A 20,770-nucleotide genomic window follows, 5' to 3' on the forward strand; every position below is an offset into this window, starting at 1 on the left:
ATAAAATTCATAAATTAAATATTTATGAAGTGATGAATAATTAGTGAATGTGTGGTGTAATGTAAAAAAAAAAAAAACTTTAAAACAACAGTTTTATTGGAGTGTATTATATGACTTCTAAATGCACACAAAGCTCATGCAGGGATTTTCAAGGCAGGTCATGGAGGGTTCATTTCCAGCACACCTGTCTGTAATTTTCAAGTAGTCAGTTATTAATTGGTTTAAATTGATTCAGGTGGGGGACTTCCGGTGTAATGGCGTAGAGATAAGACGTGCTTGGTGATCGCTCTCCAACTTTGATAGTCTTTTCCACCATAAACTCGAGACTGGTACTTTCATTTTGGTGATTAATCATGTATTAGGTGGATCGAGAAAGGAAAAAGAAGTTAATTAAACGAAAATGTCGAAAACTCGGGATAAAAACGCTTCGTCGTCCAAGGCTAGCCTCTCAGAGCAGCAAGCTCATGCTAACCCAGCTGTAGATGGTGCAACAGCGACCGTCTTGCTACAAGCTATCGAGTCACTTAAAACTGAACTGAAACAAGACAACACCAGAGTGAGACAGGATATCACTTCATTACAGCAGGAACTTAGCGGCAAACTTGATACGATGGCGGAGGACTTGAGAGCTTTGACAGACCGAGTGGAAGAGGCGGAGTCCCGGGTGGGGCGTGTTGAGGACGTTACTCTGGATTTGGCCGTAGCGCTGGCAGAGAGTATGAAGCGACAAAAGGGCCTTCGAGACAAATTGACCGATCTGGAATCAAGATCCCGCAGAAATAACATCAGGATCTTTGGAGTTGACGAAGGAGAAAAGCCGACGTCTATGGCGAAATTTGTTGCAGATCTACTCCAGCGTCAGCTAGCATTACCAGCTGATTTGGATCTTAAAATACAGCGAGCCCACAGAGCCCTTTCCAGGCAACCCAGTGCCTCTCCTAGACCTATCATAGTCAATTTCCAGGAATTCGCAATTAAAGAGATGATACTAAAGGAAGCGTGGAAAAAGGGAGTAATTCAATTAAATGGCAGGAACATCTTTTTTGACCACGACTATGCATCTGAAGTTGTCCAAAAGAGGAAGGAGTACCAAAAGATTAAAAAGGTGCTCAAGGAGAAAGGCATTCGCTTCCAAACGCCGTACACAAATATGCGTATTCACTGGGAGGACGACGCTAAAGTATTCTGCACCGCACGCGAAGCTGGGCTAGAGCTACAGAGGCGAGGACTCGAGGTGGAGTTGCCGGCTGCAACGGAAGACGACGCGGAAATCTGGCTCCAAAAGTTAGACGGATGGCAGCAGGTGGGCCAATCATCCAAGGAGTGTGCATCTACAACAGCGCAAAGGGCAAAAGTGAGGCTGAAGGAGTTTCAAAGAGGCGGAATCTGATTTCTAGGATATGGACATTTTCATAATCACAATTCAACTTCTCAGTCTTCGCTCATTCACTGACTAGGTAGAGTGGCACCTGTAGATGGCGTTATAACGTTGGACATTAAGGATGGAGGTGATTCCTACGCCTCTCAACCCTTGCATAGGGTCCTCCCTTTTTTGGAGATCTAGCCCTAGACCTTCCAACGGGGTCACAGTGGGTCAGACAATTTACCCACTGAATGGAAGTCACAGGTATCGTTCAGTTTGTATTGTTTTTGAAGTTACTGTTCTTAGTTCATGTTTGTTTGCGGGGTTTACTTTCATTATGTTCATTAAACATAAGTGGCTTGGGTGAACTTAAAATTGTTTCAATAAATGTAAATGGCCTTGGCAATCCAATTAAAAGAAGCAGGTTATTAACTAAACTAAAAAGGTATAAAGCACAGGTGATTTTCCTCCAAGAAACTCACTTGCCAAAAGAAGAACATGATAAATTGAAAAAGTTTGGCTACAGAAATTCTTTCTCTAGTGCTTATAAAAATAGCAGAAGGAGAGGAGTTATCACCCTTGTATCTAATTCTGTTAACTTTGATTTGATTGAGGAAGACTGTGATAAGGACGGTAGATTTGTGATTGTTAAAGGCAGGATTGACAATTCAATCGTTTTTCTAGTGAATGTATACGCACCTCCGGAAGGTGATCGGAAGTTTTTTAAATTATTATTTGATAAGATTTCTTCCATCAGTGAGGGAGTTTTGATTTGTGGAGGGGATTGGAACACTGTTTTAAACCAGACTAAGGATTAAACCAGCAAAAAAAGATATATTAGTAACAAATCAAAAGATCTCAAAAAACTAATAAAGGAGGCGGATTTGTTTGATGTGTGGAGAGCTTTCCACCCACTAAAAAGAGACTATACTCACTATTTAGCGGCTCATAAGGTCCACTCGCGGATTGATTTTTTTCCTGATGAATACTATTGATCGACACTGTGTCAGAGACTGTAGTGTAGGAATAGCAGATATTTCAGATCACAATGCTATCCATTTAACCATTCATTTAAGTAATCTAATTAGAAAAACAACATGGAGGATGAATGTCAGTATCATCAATAATGAAAAGGTGGTGCAAGAAATGAGAAAAGAAATTCCAGACTGTATTTCTGATAACAAGGATGATCAATTAGAATCAATAATTTTATGGGATACTGTAAAAGCTGTTATGCGAGGCAAATTGATATCAAGAACGGCACATTTGCATAAAATGAAAAGACTAACTCAGGCCAAATTAGAAGAACAATTGAGAGAACAAGAAATAAAGCAGCATTCAGATAAAAGTGTACTGCTGGCTGAAAGTATAAAAGATTTGAGAAATCAATTGTCAGAACTAGCAAAAGAAGAAATTGAAAAGAAAATGAGATTTATAAAACAAACCTTTTATGAATCAGGCCCGAAGGCGACAAAAATATTGGCAAGACGTCTAAGATCACAACAAATGAGAAATTCAATTAATAAAATTAGAGATCATTCAAATGGAGAGTTAAATTATGACCCAGGAAAAATTAAAGATACCTTTAAATCCTATTATAAACTCTTGTATGACCATTCGGACCAAGTAGACAAAAACGAAATTGAAGATTTTTTGTCAAATTTAGATCTCCCCTCCATAGGAACTTCCCAGAACGAGATGTTATCTAGGCCTATTACTAAAGTAGAACTTGATAAGGCAATAAGTAGATTGAAAAGCAATAAAAGCCCAGGGAGTGATGGTTTTCCCAAATGAATGGTATAAGGTATTTAAAGACGACTTGACTCCTTTACTGTTGGACTCATTTAATTATACTCTAAAATATGCAAAGTGCCCCCCTTCATGGAGGGAGGCTATTATCTCAGTCATATTAAAAGAGGGAAAAAATTGTGAATATTGTGAGTCATATCGTCCAATTTCCATCCTAAATGTCGATTATAAAATATTTACCTCCATTATAGCAAAAAGATTAGAGTCTTTTCTTCCTGATTTAATAGATGAGGATCAGACGGGCTTCATTAAGGGGCGCCAAGCCCAAGACAACATACGACGTTCCTTACACATAATTAAATAAATGTATTCAATCTGTTTATTCAATCATATATTGATAACCCAGATGTCTACTTGTGAGTCTGCTTGACTAAAAGTTCAGGCATAATATTTTGAAGCCACCCTTAACTAAAACATTTTGTCCCAAAAATGGATATCATATGGTGTTACGCCATATTCCTTTTTTTTTAAACGGGCAATTGTTTGGAGACCTTTGGGGGCTACAATGGAGGAGCTTGATGGCCAATGGACAGGAGTTCAAAAAGTACATTGTTGATCTTCTTAATAAACCAGACATTATTTGTGTACAGGAAACTTGGTTGAGACCAAATTTAGAATTTAGGTTTGATGGATATGCCTCTGTAAGGTGTGATAGGGGGGATGGAGTAGGGGGAGGATGTGCTACATTTATAGGAAATGATATTTCATTCAGAGAAGTGAGTATAGGGGGGAAAGAACAAGAATATGTTAGTGTAGCGATATGGACAAATGAGGGAGAGTGTGTAATTATAAATTATTATAATCATTGTAGGAAATTAGAGTTGGGGCAGATAACACAAATAGTAGGGTTGGATGGTAGCAAGGTGGTGGTATGTGGTGACTTTAGCGCACATAGTACGTTATGGGGAGGAGTAAGAACAGATGCAAATGTTGAGGTTATAGAAGAATTGCTAGAAGAGAGAAACATGGTATGTTTAAATGATGGGAGAGGGACTAGAATGGATGTGCATACAGGGAACACCTCAGCATTAGATTTAACTTTAGTCTCCAGGAATTTAGCGGGAATATGTGAGTGGGATCTATCTGAAGAATCATTGGTAGGTAGTGATCATTTTCCAGTATGGTGTAGTGTTTTATTGGAAATAAATAAGAATCAAAGGGAATTAGTGGGGAAGTGGATGTTTAGTAGTGCAAAATGGGAAAGATTTAAATATACGTGTGAGATAGAAATGGATAAAATAGATCTAAATGAGGAAATAGAGGAGATTGATAAAAATATTAGAACAACAATACTACAAGTTGCAAAAAAATCGATCTCTAAAAGCAATGGGAAAATGAAAAGAAAGGCAGTTCCCTGGTGGACAGAGGAGAGTGGGGAAATAGTGAAAGAAAGGAATAAGGCACTCAGATTATTAAGAAGAACCCATAATTTTCATAATTTGATTAAATATAAAGAAACACAAGCAAAGGTTAGGAAAATTATACGAAAAGCAAAAAAGCAAAGCTGGCAGACTTTCTGTAACAAAATTGGTAGAGCAACACCTGTTGGAGATGTGTGGAACATGATTAAGAGTATGCGAGGAATTAGAAGGGAATGGAAGTATCCAATATTGAAGATGGGGGAGGAAGCAGCAGTGTCTGACCAGGAGAAGGCAGAGATGATAGCGAAGGCACTTACTTTTATTCATAGTTCTGATAACTTAATGGAGGAGGGTAAGAGAGGAAGGACAATGACAAGATTAGCATATGGAGATTTACTTGAAAGAAGGGAGGATAATAACAGTACAATGGATGCGCCAATTACAATGGAAGAAATGAGAAGGGCAATAAAAAGATCCGGATTAACATCTCCGGGTAAAGATGATATCTGTTATGTAATGATAGAACATTTAGGTGTTTTAGCATCTACAAAGTTGCTGGGGTTTTATAATAAAGTATGGGAGTTAGGGAAATTGCCAGCTGGGTGGAAAGAAGCAGTAATTATTCCTATCAGGAAACCAGGTAAAGATTTGTCAAGCCCAATGAATTACAGACCAATAGTGCTTACGTCACATGTAGGAAAGATTATGGAAAGGATCATTACAGATAGATTATCCTTTTATATGGAAAGTAGAGGAATTTTATCACCTCATCAGAGGGGATTTAGGAGAGGTAGAGGAACGATGGATCCTGTTATGTGTTTGGAAACAGAGATAAGGAAAGCTCAAGTTAATAAAGAATCTGTAATGGCAGTGTTCTTTGATGTAGAAAAAGCCTACGATATGGTTTGGAAGGAGGGAGTAATGATAAAATTAAAAATGATAGGAATAGCAGGTAAGACTTATAATTGGATTAAGGGATTCTTGGATGAGAGAAGTATACAAGTACGAATTGGGACAGCTGTTTCAAGAAGATACATTGTAGAGAATGGTACTCCTCAGGGCAGTGTTATTAGCCCTATACTCTTTTCTATAATGATTAATGATGTTTTTTCACAAGTACAGGGGGATATCGGACAGTCACTGTTTGCTGATGACGGAGCCTTATGGAAAAGGGGAAGGAACATTAATCATATTAAAGGTAAAATACAAGAGGCAATTAATGTGGTGGAGAGATGGTCAATTGCATGGGGATTCAAGTTTGCAATTGGGAAAACCAAGACAGTAGTTTTTACTAGAAAGAGAGGGGTTGAGGCGCAGGTAAAGATGTATGGGCAAGATATAGAGTAGGGCTGCACGATTTGGGGAAAATGTCATATTGCGATAATTGAGGTCAATATTGCGATTACGATTGCGATATGCGATATAATAAACAAATGGTTTTATGAGTCAACTTGCTTGGATCTCAAGGAAAATGAATGCACACACACAGATTAGTGATAATCAGCCTAAAGAAAAAGGTTCTTTAGTCAAGAGCAGTGAGTGTTTTTCTCTGTTCCCTTTGTTCTTTGATTAACTTTAGGACAGATTTTTTATTTTTTTTTATTGCATTTTAACAAGAACAAAACATAATTTACATACAAGAGTACATATAACCATACATGTCAGGGGTAAAGAAAAATAATGAAAAAAAAAAATATAACTAAGTAAGTCCCGGGTAAGTCCCGCCCCTTCCGCTTATTCCCGCTGGACCTCTAGGTTGAAAAATCGTCAATGCAAGTGAATGGGAGAAAATAATTATTTTCTGGTCCCGTTTGAATTTTGCCATGAATGTGAACATATGTTGTCTGTGAATTTTTTATATAACTTTTCGTGTAAAGAATGCTACAATTTAGCGGGTAGAAGTTTGATACGGTTAGACTTTGTGTGAGAGCACTTTGTGGACTACAACTCATCGCTGCTTTCGACGCGTTTGAAACGTCACCACCACTCACACACGGACACTAGCTCACGGATCCCGCTAAACATGGCTGTGTCTTTGGTGCACTTCACCGCCTTCTTTCAGGGAGAGGACAAAATCGTTGAGGTTGGCGAAAACCACGGGTAAGTCAACTTTATGGGGTGACGTCACATACAGATGTGGCCTTTAAAAATGCGCGTCTCAGAGAGAAGAATGCCACGAGCACTTCCGAAATTCTGCGGGATTCTGCAGAAGGGGGATTAGGTGTTGGACGCAGGAAATACTAAAACCTGTAGATGGCAGTCGTGTTTCATGGGGCCATACTTACGACAATACTGTATGTGTGCTCGACATCATGCTGAGCATACTGTATGATATTGAAGTAACATGACAGGGATTCTCGGTGCTTTGGCATTACTTTAATGTCATACACATGCACGCTTTTTGGCAAGCGTTTCGTTGGCAAAGTTTTCTTTTGCCAGTTACATAAACAGTCACATATTCTTCATAAAAATCCGACTCAAACGCGCATCATTTTTTTTTTCTATGTACTTACAGTAGAAGAGACGTGATGTATGATAACTGAGTCTTAACACAATAATTCGCGAAGACCTTTGAAGAGACCGAGAGCATTTGCGCAATATCATTAACTAGTTTATCTAATTTTACATTTAGTTCCTTTTTGCATCAGAACGTTTTAAATAGCTTTAACATGGTTGTGTTGTAAAGTTTTTCTTTCTTCAAAGCAGAGACCAGGAGACAGTCGGGATCGCGTTCAACAGAAGTTATTCTTTATTGAGAACTCCACTGTACGCGGCTGTAGAAACTTCCAACATGATCTAACTCTAATACAGTATGCATTGTAGTTATATACATTCCAAGGGGGAGGGATTACATAGAGGTGGAGACTCTGAACAAAGCATGCAAATGAAGTAGGAACACACCCTACTCTGAGTCCAATTGAATCAGCATAACTATTCACATGCTGATACTGGCCAGGAGCTCCAATTCCAAGAGCCATCCCAGAGCCGTTAAAGACAAAAGGTGAAAGTCAATCAACCTAACGATTCAACGTCTGGACTGTGGCTCTTGCTCCAAGGGCCATTAAAGACAATAGGTTAGCGTCTCCGTGATCTGACTCATTTAACTTACAAAGGAAAAACAGGTCAGGCAGGAATATCTTGCTGTAAACTCAATAATCACTTTCTCAGTTTATATACTATCTAAATTAAAACCTCAAATGCTAAAATCAGTATTCTTCACCGTGATGTTATGTAAGGAAGCATATCTGAAAACATATTCTTAAATTTCAACCCTTCAGTCCCCTCTTTGAGAGTTCTTAAAATAACTCTCACAAAATACAAATTTAAACACTTAAACGTTTAATTCTTGTAACTTGAAAAAGTTACAGGCACGTATAACTTATTCTGTGTTGTGTCCTTGATTTACATGAGTGTCATAGTTCTTCTCAAAACCATAACTGTTGACACATACGACGCAGGGTGTAAAATGTCGTATAAACTACATGATTACACAGAAAACCATGTAGCATAAGAGTGGAAGTCTTGAAAATCCATGGCGCCTGAATAGCTGTGAAGTCTGTTTCCTGTAGAGTCCATTTGTCACGTAGAGTCGCTCTGATGACTCGTCCCTCATGAGGTTTGTTCATGGAAATCTGAGGTGACGTTTTATACCAGGATGCTGCTTGTGAAGACATCATGGCATACACACATACCTGTAAAACAATAAAACAAAGAAACGGCAGACCAGCAGTATTCATGCATGGACTTCATTCTTCCATAAGTCGCACATGTTCTGTGTTGATTTTCTGTACTTGCATGTTGACACAGAAACGAACATGCAATTAGGGTCCGTGATTTCTCTGCGTTGTGTTTTTTTTTTTTTTTTTTTTTTTTTTTATATTCTCGTGAACAAGTTTCTGAACCATGAAGAATTATCTTCAGTCATCTGGTGTGTAATTTTGTTGAAAGATCAAGATTGCTTGTTGGTTAACTTGACATTAACCCGGTGCAGCACTCATGCAATGGTGCAGGCTTGTAGTCTTGATCATGTCGATGGATGACTGAAGGTTTCGTATGTCTCTGCGTTGTGTATTTTTCTTCTGTGTTGGTTGGCTCGGCAGTGGGTCTAGTTGTTTTCTTGAGGTTGTGGCTTCATATGCAGGTGAGGAGGTCTTTGCCTATGGGTCTCAGGAGAGCCATCAAGTGTTTATCTGCACAGAGGAAGAAAGAAAACAAAAGACGACAGAGCAGTATTTGTCCAAACACTAGGGTTGTAGCGTTTTCAGAGTCTAGTGTTGTTGTTTCATTCTTTCCCTATTTCTTAATTGATTTGAGACACCTAATGGACAAGTGAGGTAAGGATGGACTAAATGGGGAAAGGCCTATGAGGTTGTCTTCACCCTGGATTGGCCCCCGACGCCTGTTGCATCAGTTCTTTCCAGGGCCCTCACTGAACCGTGTCCTATTCTGTCCCTGTGTTGTGTACACACTGTACAGTGTGTGAGAAAATTGGCACATTTTCATTCTCCAGTGAAACATCAGTCTTAATAGACATCATATAGAGCATGGAGGTCTGATTGTAGTGTTCTGCAGTGTAACATTTATGGCTGTGAGTTTTCTGAATGTCCCCCAAACAAAGGCTGTGACAGTCACTTTCCTTTTGTTCTATTAAACAAAAAATAAGTCTTTCATCTTTGTTGTGAGTTACTGGGGAAATTAAGCACTCACAGCCTAAATGGTTAACACCGTATCAAGTTGCCCCACAAGTTTAACGAGGAGGGGAGGGGCTGCTTTAAAGTAGCAAACAAATGTAGTAAGAGCTGCATAACATTGTTAACTTGTCTTAAGTTATTTTTATTTTTTCGACATTCTTTTCCAAAATGTCCGTGCTTGCCACAGTAAGAACAACTGGCTTCTCTAGGACTTTTGCGTTTCTTTGGCTTCTCTGAGTTAACCTTAAAGGATGCTGCTGCAATTTTTACTCTTGCCTTGACATCAAAGTCTCTTTCCCAAATAGCTAAACTGTCCAAGTTGTCTTTCAGGGTTCTATTTGACCATGTAAGATCTAAGAAAGGCAATGCATTTCTATGTTCTGACAAAAGACCATCGGACCATGCGCGAACTAGAGGACCATTATGACCTAACACTTTCTCTGGAGTGTCGGCAATCCCGCTGTAAGCGGCAGCGGTCTGGCAAAATCTTTCTGTGTACTCACAAACAGTTTCATCCTTCTTCTGTACACAACTAGTAATTTTCAACCAATCCACTTTCGGTCCAACAATGTCCTTTAACACTTTCAGAACTTCCTCTCTCAATTCATCTTTACTGGCTTGTTGCAGTTCAGAATTGTTTACAGCACTTTCAAAATCATTGAATTCTGAATCAGTCAAGATCTGTAATATTAGCTGGGTGACTTCAGCTAGAGTCATATCATAGAGTCGCATCTTTTTGGACAACTCTCTCCTAAACTCAGAAAAATTTCTTTGCACTGATGGCAAACTTTCAGCAATTCTCTCAATATCTTTAGGACCTAAAGATGTTTTGACTGCTTGTGGCTGCAATATGGGGGTTGCAAATGGAACTGTATCAACACCTTTTCCCTGAGGCTTTTGTTTAGCTACGCACACTTCAACTGCATTTACATCTGCATTGACATTGTCCTCTATTCTATCAAAAGACTGTAAATCAGGATAGCTTTCATCTGACTGTTGGTCTTCTAAATCACATTTGGTTGAGGCTTTGTTATGGCCCACCTTTGTCTTGAGACAGGACATGTGAGTCTGCAATTGTTTGTTCTGATCGTTTAACGTAGCAATACACTGAGCTTTCTCCGTTGTGGAAATCAGCCTAGCATTCCTTCTAACCATTTTGTGACTTTGTTACCACAAACAAACACTAAAAAAAAACAACTTCTCTCTACTGTCTTGCAAACAGAGGGTACAATCTTATTAGCACATGAGGCTAAATCTTCTCTAGCTTACAAAGGTACAAACAATATTAACATGTAACTGTTAATCTTCCCTGCCAACAACAGAGGATCAATTTCATCTCTAAAAGAAAAAACTTTTTAGAGGCTTATCTTTAGTTAACTAAACTCTACAGCTGTTTGTTAACTACTTCTCTGAACGGCGCAGAGGAAAACATTTGTTCTGGTCTGCATTGGTTCTTTGAAATGGAGTGAAACTCACCGAATCGTTGGTTGTACAGAAAACATTCGTCTGGAACTCAGTCAGCTTTGTTGAGATCTTTGAGCTTGAAGTTTCAAGATTCAGTCTGGAACTCAGTCAGCTTTGTTGAGATCTTTGAGCTTGAAGTTTTCAATCTGGAGGAAGCTGGAAAGCTTGAAGTTTCAAGATTCAGTTCTTTGAGTTTCCTTCTTCTCCATCCGGGTCACGGCACCATCTGTTGTAAAGTTTTTCTTTCTTCAAAGCAGAGACCAGGAGACAGTCGGGATCGCGTTCAACAGAAGTTATTCTTTATTGAGAATTCCACTGTACGCGGCTGTAGAAACTTCCAACATGATCTAACTCTAATACAGTATGCATTGTAGTTATATACATTCCAAGGGGGAGGGATTACATAGAGGTGGAGACTCTGAACAAAGCATGCAAATGAAGTAGGAACACACCCTACTCTGAGTCCAATTGAATCAGCATAACTATTCACATGCTGATACTGGCCAGGAGCTCCAATTCCAAGAGCCATCCCAGAGCCGTTAAAGACAAAAGGTGAAAGTCAATCAACCTAACGATTCAACGTCTGGACTGTGGCTCTTGCTCCAAGGGCCATTAAAGACAATAGGTTAGCGTCTCCGTGATCTGACTCATTTAACTTACAAAGGAAAAACAGGTCAGGCAGGAATATCTTGCTGTAAACTCAATAATCACTTTCTCAGTTTATATACTATCTAAATTAAAACCTCAAATGCTAAAATCAGTATTCTTCACCGTGATGTTATGTAAGGAAGCATATCTGAAAACATATTCTTAAATTTTAACCCTTCAGTTGTAATGCGCTTTTCTGCATTAGTACTTTTTATATTATCATGTTTCCCTTTATCGATTTTGGTGGGGACGACTCGGTCATTGTGTACCCACCACTTTTAACTTCTGTCCATAATAATTTGACTTTTGGTTAGATTTTTTTAAACCGTTTTCAGTGGTTGAGGAACAATATGAGAGAGAAATTTGGTAATCATTGTCTGATCCAACAAAAAAACATTATAATATTCATTTTATTTTATTTTTCGTGTTCGCATTTATGAGGGGAAAAACAACGTGTCAGTTCTCTGTTACGGACGAGCGCCCTGAAAGCGCCACTAAAAGACTGCTTTAAAACTATCACAGAGACCTAAAACAGAACAGCTGCCTTTCTTTAAATTGAATTTCGTTTTGTATTAATTATATCTTAATTTTAATCAATGTTTCATGAACCAATTGCCTTGATTTATAAGAAGTATAAATATTTTATATAGCAGACAATCACGACATTGGAGGCGCCGGCGAGTGAACTGGAGTTCGTCTCATAAATGAACCGAAACTCAGCGTATAATGCACATTCACATTCACAGCGTATTTAGACACATTTAGACGCATTCATAATCATTACTTTTACCGGTTCTTTGTGGCAAGCTTTATGCGTGCGGTCGTGCGCTTGAGTGCGGCTATATTACGTAAACGCTCATTATCCTGTAGGCTAAAGTAGTAATTAAATGAATATAAAGGGGAGATTTGTCCACGAATGACTTAAATGAACAACTAAAACTTTTAGTTGGAAGCAGCCCTTACTCCACATATTTTCGAATCAGGCAACAGGACATCTGGGTTGAGCGAGCGACCCTGCGGAATATTCAGAAATGCGCTCTCCACTCACGAGCTCTGATCGGAACAAACCCTAACCACACTGTCTGCTGAACTTGCGCAGAAACATCAAAATATAATATTTTCTAAAGAAGAATTTTAAACTTTATTGTTAGTAAAGTTAGTTGAGAAGAATTCCTCTTTCCATGTCTAAATCAGTTTGAGCGCAATATAAATTTAGGCTATCATATTGTTATTCTTATTATATAAGAATACGTATTTTTTTTACAACATTTTTAACATAGGCTATAGAGAATATAAGTTTAGCGTGTTGTGTGTATTTCCTAATTATAAGCTTTTGGTGAAATTGCAACAAAACTAAAAGTGCATAAAACATAAAAAACATCATTAGTTTTTTAATTCTTATTCACTCTTTGTTTTAGCGATGTTTATAAATATACTATATTTTTGCATTTTGTTGACAAACTGTCCTACACTGAAAAGAAACCAATGTAATCTTCCTGATTTAATCACGTAAAACACAAGCACCACTCTTCTGAATGATGGTAACAAACCTCCAAGAGTTTGTAAACCATTTATTTGTAAAACATATTTAATGCTAACTTTACTTACAAATAATAATAAAAAAAAACTTTCTTTTTTTTTACAGTGTATAAATAATACGACATGAAGGAAGTTAGTTCCAAAATGTAATTAATTGCAGTCTTTGTTTTAGCTGCTTGTTTTAGCTGCTACCAATTGACACAGAGTCAAGAAATTACAAACCACCCACCCCCCAGGTCTGCTAATTCTTTGCCAACCCCCAATGCTAATCGATCTCCTCTCAGGGAATCAAAAGAAAACCGGTTTTTCCAGTTTTCACCAGCGTGTGGGCGGGGTTTTAATCCCTTGCAGTTCCTTTGTTTAAATGCTATTTAAGCAAATCTGCTATACACGCTTTACAAGTTATTTTAAATGAATGTTTATAACTTATAAAAATAAGTTGATATCGTATAACTTAATTTGACATATGTTGATATAACCAACTGACATTGTAGGCTAGTAGATTAGATTGCATGCAGGAAAAGGCTTATGCTTTGTATTAAGTAATGAGCGTTTAGGCTACTATAGCCGCACTCAAGCGCACGACCGCACGCATAAAGCTTGCCACAAAGAACCAGTAAAAGTAATGAATGCGTCTAAATGTGTCTAAATACGCTGTGAATGTGAATGTGCATTATACACTGAGTTTCGGTTCATTTATGAGACGAACTCCAGTTCACTTGCCGGCGCCTCCAATGTCGTGATTGTCTGCTATATTTACTTCTTATAAATCCAGGCAATTGGTTCATGAAACATTGATTAAAGTTAAGATATAATTAATACAAAACGAAATTCAATTTAAAGAAATGCAGCTGTTCTGTTTGAGGTCTCTGTGATAGTTTTAAAGCAGTCTTTTCAGAGCTCTCGTCCGTAACCCGAGAACTGACACGTTGTTTTTTCCCTCATAAATGCGAACACGAAAAATAAAATAAAATGAATATTATAATGGGTCAGACAATGATTACCAAATTTCTGTCTCATATTGCTCCTCATAACCACTGAAAACGGTCAAAAAATCTAAACAAAAGTCAAATTATTATGGACTTTAAGTTAAAAGTGGTGGGTACAAAATGACTCATGACGAAATCTGGTGGGTACACCGCACCGTCCCCACCGAAATCGACGCTTATGCTAGTACAATATCTTTGCTTCTGACAAGTTTCTGTAATAAATCCGTAAATCAATCACAAAACGTGTTGATGTGTTGGCGAATACAATTTTAAATGGTCAATTTAAAAAAAGCAGAAACGTGTATAAAAGCCGCTTCAATAGTTAACAATATCTGAACTGTGCTCTTTTGCATACTTCTAATTTTCTCATGCACTTTGTCTTGTATTTCTCTAATAGATTAATTGATCTGGCCATAATTGTGACCAGACTAACGTAATTTCTCTGTCATTTCTCTGTCTTTTTATCTCTTTAAAATATTGCTACTTTTAGAAAAAATGACATAATTATGAATCAAATTATTATGAACAAACAATGAAACTGTGTCAAAATTCGACAACACAAAGAATTATCAAAAGGCGATATAACGCACATTTCAGGTTAAATTAATTATATAAAAAACAGGGAACATTTTGTAAAAACAAAACTGAACAAAATGCGTAATTAAAATAATTGTAGACCTATTATGTTTTACCAAATATTTAATACCACTTCCCCATAATGATGTAATTAATTTTTAAAACATCTGTCAAACTGTCAATCAGATACCTCTTATCTGGCCATTTTTATTTTATTTTAGAAGTCATGACTGTTGATCACCCTTTATATGGATTTTGTGAATATGAATATTTAAAAGATTTACAAACTGTCGGCAAGACCTCAAGCCAACCCCGGACATTCTGCGACTAACGTGGAAAAATAGACAGTGCAATTAAAATATTTATTAATAATGTAATTGTAATGGCAATCAGATGCGCCCAAAATAAATGCAACGCGTTGTGCTGCAACATTATCTCACAAGAACAATCACACAATAAATATCTGCAGGAATTAAGAATCTGGGTAAGTCGCATTATTTAAGCCTTTCATTATGTTAGGATGATTTTGTGTATAAAATAAAAAAAAATACTGCTTTTTACAGGCAGAGTCACGTGTATTATGCTCACACTAAATTCTCTGTTGCACTTAAATGCGCATTGCACGCACAATCATCTTAATAGTTGTACAAAAAAAGTTATGCGCTGGCAAGAACGTCACTTTGCTGTTTTAATAAAAGCAATGTTAAATATTCTGCATGCACTCATCTCCTGGAAACCACAGCAATGACAAAGCATATATAAAAATTCGTAAACGTTGTCCAATACCCCTTCTCGTCTTAAGAACACTTTGATGAACCTTTTGGATTTACAAATATTTTCAAATGTCTGTATAATACAGTACTGTAAATATTTGTGTCTATTATTATTTATAATTTATATTTTATCGTGGATGTTTTCTCACAATCATGACATAATGTGAAGTAAAATGAAAAATCTAATGTAAAGTTGTTTTTTATGCGCCACCTGGTGGATATTCTGTGAAGCGAAACACATTGAGGGAATTTGTAAGTAGCGCCCCCCGAAAGCACTTGCAGAATTCTGCGAGACTGTACGAGACGAATTGCCGAATGCCGCGGGAGAAAACGCGCGTTTTTAAAGGCCACATCTGTAGGCGACATGTAGTCTTTCTCGTTACGTCTTTTCCACAACTGCTAGCCGAAGAATCATACAATATAATGTCAAACAAGTAACATGAAAAGTTATATAAAAAATTCACAGACAACATATGTTCACATTCATGGCACAATTCAAACGGGACCAGAAAATAATTATTTTCTCCCATTCACTTGCATTGACGATTTTTCAACCTAGAGGTCCAGAGGGGTTTTACGGATGGGCGGGACTTTCCAGCTCTATAAGTGGCTACTGTGTACTGTCCCTTTAAGACCAGCCGCTGTCAGAGACGCGAATCTCACACGCGCCTCATTCTTTCACGAGTCATCACAACTCTTCATGTTCATCATAAGACTACTCTTATGTTATGAAGACACTCGACAAAAAGACATTTTAGCATAATTGTGTGTGTTATTGTTCGTTCAAGCTCGAAAGAGAACTGTATTCTGTCATGCTGTTTTGTGCGCACGCACGATATTAGCGCGAGTCTTTCTGTCTGTCACAGTCAGGACATTCACAGTCAGCGCGTTCATTTTGGCATACATGTGTGTTGTTCGTTCTACCGCGAAAGAGAACTTGATACTGGCGCGCGTCTATCTGTGTGTGTGTGTGTGTGTGTGTGTGTGTATCAGGAGGACATTCACAGGCAGCTCGTTCTTTTATGTCTTATTGCGCATGAATGGTTTAAAAGCATTTGCATTAATAAGTGCGTTAACAGCGCTAATTTGTTTATTTAATATAAAATCGCAGCATTTTGCGTCATATAATCGCGTAGGCTTGATATCGCGATTGCGATTGCGATACGATTAATCGTGCAGCACTAATATAGAGCAAGTAAAAGTTTTTAGGTTTTTAGGTACAGTACAGTACCAGTCAAAAGTTTGGAAACACTACTATTTTTAATGCTTTTGAAAGAAGTCTCTTATGCTCATCAAGCCTGCAGTTAAAAAAAACAAAAAAAAAACAGTAATATTATGAAATATTATTACAATTTAAAATAATGGTTCTCTTTTTTAATATACTTTAAAATGTCATTTATTTTTGTGATGCAAAGCTGAATTTTCATCAGCAAGTACTCCAGTCTTTGGTGTATTATGATCCTTCAGAAATCATTCTAATATGCTGATTTATGATCAATGTTAGAAACAGTTGTGCTGCTTAATATTTTTTTATAACCTGAGATACTTTTTTCAGGATTATTTGATGAATAAAAAGTTAAAAAGAACTGTATTTATTTAGAATAGAAATCTTTTGTAACAATATACGTTCAAAAGTTTGGGAACAATAACTATTTTTTTTTTAAGAAATTAGTACTTTAATTCAACAAGAATGCGTTAAATTGATAAAAGGTGATGGTAACGATTTATATTGTTAGAAATGTTTTTATTTTTAATTAATGCTGTTTTTATGAATAAATGCTGTTAACGTTTTACTCATCAATGAATCCTGAAAAAAGTATTCCAAAAAAATATAATAAACAGCACAACTGTTTCCATCATTGATAATAACTGAGTATCAAATCATCATATTAGAATGATTTCTGAAGGATCATAAGACACCAAAGACTGGAGTACTTGCTGATGAAAATTCAGCTTTGCATCACAAAAATAAATTACATTTTAAAGTATATTAAAAAAGAGAACCATTATTTTAAATTGTAATAATATTTCATAATATTAGTGTTTTTTTTTTTTTTTTTTTTTTTTAACTGCAGGCTTGATGAGCATAAGAGACTTCTTTCAAAAGCATTAAAAATAGTAGTGTTTCCAAACTTTTGACTGGTACTGTATGTGGTTTGATGTTAAGTTAACATGGAATGAGCATATCGGAAGGATAAATACCAAGTGTAAAAAGATACTAAATGTGATGAGATGCTTAATAGGGTCAGAATGGGGGGCAAGTAGGGCTGCTAGTAAAAATGTGTATATAGCATTGATATATATAGCGTATATAGCGGTATTAGATTACGGGTGCATTGCGTATGGATCAGCAGCAAAAACATTATTAAAGAAGTTGGATGTGGTACAAGCTCAAGCTCTAAAACTATGCTGTGGGGCTGTGAAAACAACTCCTGTGGCTGCTCTTCAGATTGAGATGGGGGAAATGCCGCTGCACATTAGACGTAAGCAGTTAATGATGCACTACTGGATAAATTTACAAGGGCATTCTGGGGAACGACATCCTACAACTAAGATACTTCTCCCATGTTGGGAGAGTGAAAGAGCTAAACTGGGATGCTTTGCATGGAGATGTGAGGAAATAGCTGGAGACATGACATTAAATCAAGGTGGATATATCCCGACAGTGCCATTATCAGTGACACCACCTTGGTTGTTTCCTTCAGTGTCAGTAGATTTATATTTCCTGGGGAAAATACAGGGTCAAAAAGGATTTGGAAATATTGCAGTTCTGGTGGAAGATAGAATACAAACACTATATCAAACATATGTTCAAATATATACAGATGGATCCAAGGATCCTAATACAGGGAAAGCAGGTTTTGGTTTTAGTATTCCTACATTGCATGTTTCTGGTAAGAGAAGGACTTCAGATCATCTATCAGTGTATACAGTCAAGATGTTGGCAATTGTAACAGCTTTACAGAAGGTAGAAGAATTACAAATTAAAAAAGTTATTTTATGTACAGACTCATGTTCTGCATTAATGTCACTGCAGTCATTTACATCTAGCAGTAGACAAGATATAGTAAATGAGATCTATGAAACATTGTACAGAATTAAAAATATGAACTTGCAGGTATCATTTATGTGGATCCCAGCACACAGAGGGATAAAGGGAAATGAAGATGTGGATGCATTAGCAAAACAGGCTCTGATGCAGGAGGAGATCTTGTGCGTTCCACTCAGTAAGTCTGAAGCTAAAGGAATAATTAAACGAAACATCATTAAGGAGTGGCAGAACAGTTGGGATACAGGAAACACAGGGCGACATCTCTATATATTACAGCAAGATGTGGGTACAGGAAGGGTAGTTAGGGTTAGGGTTAGGGTTAGGAAGAAGAAATAATAAAGAGGAGAACATCTTGACAAGGCTAAGGGTAGGCCATACTAGGCTTAATAAAACTTTGTTCTTAATAAATAAGCACCCTTCAGGAGAGTGTGAACATTGCCAAATAGAGGAGTCAGTCAAGCATGTAATTCTTCACTGTAAAAGATTCTCTCGAGAGCGGGAAGTGTTAAGGGAGGAAAGTAGAAAGTTGGGTCAGGAAGAATTAAGTTTAAAAAATGTTTTTGATATTGAGGTACGGAAGTTATTATGGTATTTGAGAGAAACTGGATTGATAAATAGAATTTAGGAGAAGGAAATGTTATTAAAATGTTATTATTTTTATTTTGTTTCATCAAGGGAAGGAAATCTCTGGCCCACACTCCAACATAGTAGGTGGCGGTAATGCACCATAATGCTGGTTGCCACCCGCCATTAAACGTTACAAAGAAGAAGAGGAAGAGACCTTTGGGGAGTGGGGGGTCCTCCTTTCAGAAGGAAGAACAACACCTCAGAAGGACACTGAACGTTACAAGGTGAGTTTTCCCCCTTTATGTTTTCATGTAAATCAAGTATATCCGGCACTCCTGCTTCAGTTCCCTTTTGCGCTGTCTTTTGGTGTGACACATTACACAAAAATGCCCAAATGAAATTACCTTTAAAACTATTTTGTCATATTGTAGTTAGCATGGTTTTAGCATGTTAGCATAAAAGCAAATATATATATATAATGCGCATATTAATTGACAAATATCTTGTATTGTCTCGTCTTTGTCACTGCTGCATACAGTTGCAAAAATGTTACGGCAGCTGAGTGTGAAAAGTTTCTTCTAACAGCCAAATAGTTGTGAGTGTTAAAAAAGGTGAAAAAATAGGAACTGATGCAGTGGAGGATGAAGGACAAATGTTGGGGCAAAATGTTCTGCATATATATATATATATATATATATATATATACAGGGTGGGAATTATACCGCGGCCATGGCCGCCGTTGCCCTACACTTTGGCCTTCATGCCCCGTGAAAAAAAAATCATTGTACGGCCACAGTGGCCTGTGTGCCCTGGCCCTGTCCAAGACAAGTTCCATGTATAAAGCGCCAGTGCGGCATAGTGGGCTTGCTTTGAATTAGAGCGAGCAGGGATCTGATTGTTTAACACGGACCGTTGTTCAATGTTCAGGAAGCACACCATAGCGCGTGATACATTTTGAATTTAGTTGGCGCGATGGCGGAGAGTAAAGATGTCCATAAACGGCAGAGAATGTCTAAAGTTTGGGATCGCTTCCTTTCAGCGTCGCTGAAACAAGGTAACGATTCTGTCCCTCGTATTTTTTTTTAACCCAGCGCCAATATTTCCGCCCGTGCCGAAGCCTATACATTGATGTTCGCTGATTTTAATCCCATACTGTATTTGTAGTGATGTCGTGATGCGGTTTGACTAGATATGATGTTTAGCTTTGATGTTTTTAAGTAGTAAACGAACGTATTCACGTTCAATTGCAAGAGAGTATAGCTTAAAAAAAGAACCCCTTCACACACACACACACACACACACGCACCCTCGTCTCTCTCACGCGCCAGTCAGACCAATTGCGGCAATGCATCACATATGCTTAAACTTTTATGTAGCCACGCAATAATAATTTCTGCATGCATTCACTGTATACACCGGGACGTGATGAAGGAACAAATATTGTATTGCAGTCTTTGCGAGACCTTGTTTGTAGGCTATGTCACAAAAAACAACAAAAAATGAAACTCCCCAGCCTGCTTCTCCAAATCCACTCGTACTTTTGGGGAAGACAAAATCGGCTAGCAAAGTAATTGAGCATAGAACATTTTCAATTAACAAAAAAATATAATACTACAAAACGTGCTCATATACTTCAACTAGCCTAAGTGAAAATGCTGTTCTTTTTCTATTTAACAAAATGCATATTTGCAATAAAACATTCCCCTTTTCAAAGCTACACTTATTTTATTTATTTTTTATAAATTGTATACATTGTGTACCTGTTTGGCTTGATATTTTATATTCATTTCATTTATTTTTGTTCTCCCGTGGGTAATTTGCAGAAGGTGCAATCCTTTTTTTGTAATGTTGTATTAAGAAGACAAAACTAAGGCCAAATGGCCTTTACTATTTAAGTTTGTATTCATAGTTTTACATGTTATACATGTTTTACAGTAT

General features: G+C 37.4%; 1 long non-coding RNA gene across 1 annotated transcript; it reads left to right on the forward strand.

Moving 5' to 3' along the window:
- Positions 1-5,556: 5,556 nt before the first annotated feature.
- Positions 5,557-18,962, forward strand: LOC307157452. Its single transcript, XR_013820988.1, has 3 exons — positions 5,557-5,731; positions 18,332-18,440; positions 18,941-18,962. It is a non-coding gene; the product is annotated as an uncharacterized lncRNA (long non-coding RNA).
- The last annotated feature ends 1,808 nt before the right edge of the window (positions 18,963-20,770 follow it).

This window comes from Squalius cephalus, assembly GCF_949319135.1.
Source record: "Squalius cephalus genome assembly, chromosome: 4".
NCBI lineage: Eukaryota > Metazoa > Chordata > Actinopteri > Cypriniformes > Leuciscidae > Squalius > Squalius cephalus.